We start from the raw sequence: 1,097 nt of genomic DNA on the forward strand, positions 1-1,097 counted from the left end.
GGAGGGAATGATGCTAAAGCTGAAACTCCAGTATTTTGGCCACCTCATGCGAAGAGCTGACTCATTGGAAAAGACTCTGATGCTGGGAGGGATTGGGGGCAAGAGGAGAAGGGGACAACAGAAGATGAGATGGCTGGATGGCATCACTGCCTCGATGGACGTGAGTCTGAGTGAACTTGGGGAGTTGGTGATGGACAGGGAGGCCTGGCGTGCTGCTATTCATGGGGTCCAAAGAGTCGGACATGACTGAGCGACTGAACTGAACTGAACTGAACTTTTATGATATTTGATAGAGAGCTATTTTTTCTTCCAACATATAATTAATAGTTCATAACTAATTTTAAGACAATCCATCATTTCCCTAAAATTAAAAATGCCTTAATTATATTTTTATATTAACATATGCTTGGAGGATTTGTGTTTTATTCATGTCTCAGTATTCTTACTCCATTATCATGTTATGTCAGTAACTTTGCAATAAGGGTTAAGAGCTGCTATGCCAAATTAGTTATTTAAAATCATTATTTTAATAAACATTTTTAAATTATTTTATATTTACTTCTTATATCAATTGAAAGTAAATATAACTAGCTCAGCCTCAATCTTTATAACATGGAACAGAAAAATAAAATGTTACCTTAAGTCTCATTGGAATTAGTCTATTTATACACATGATTTTAAGAAGAGTTTGCATGTTTATGACATTGAGCTTTACCTTCATGAATATGATATGTCTCTCCATTTATCCAGGTTTAATTTTATTCCCTTTAGTAAAACCTTATACTCCTTCTTCTTACTGTTCTTATATTTAATAAAACTTATTAGTTACATAACTCTTTAGTTACTCTTTTGCATTTTATTGCTTAAATCTTTCATGCATTTTGAAAAACAAACAATTCCTAAAGCTCCTGATAATTCTGCTCATGGTCTTGGAATAAGGAAAATCACAGGACAAGTTTTCAGAAAGGAACTGAGGGGACATCATTCATGACTACAATAGATGCAAAGGGTATATGACAGCCCTAAGTACTAACAACTTAGAATTCTCAGTTTTGGGGAGGAGCCAAGATGGCGGAGGAGTAGGATGGGGAGAACAC

The sequence above is a fragment of the Bison bison genome, unplaced genomic scaffold, assembly GCF_000754665.1.
Source record: "Bison bison bison isolate TAMUID 2011002044 unplaced genomic scaffold, Bison_UMD1.0 scf7180017864525, whole genome shotgun sequence".
NCBI lineage: Eukaryota > Metazoa > Chordata > Mammalia > Artiodactyla > Bovidae > Bison > Bison bison.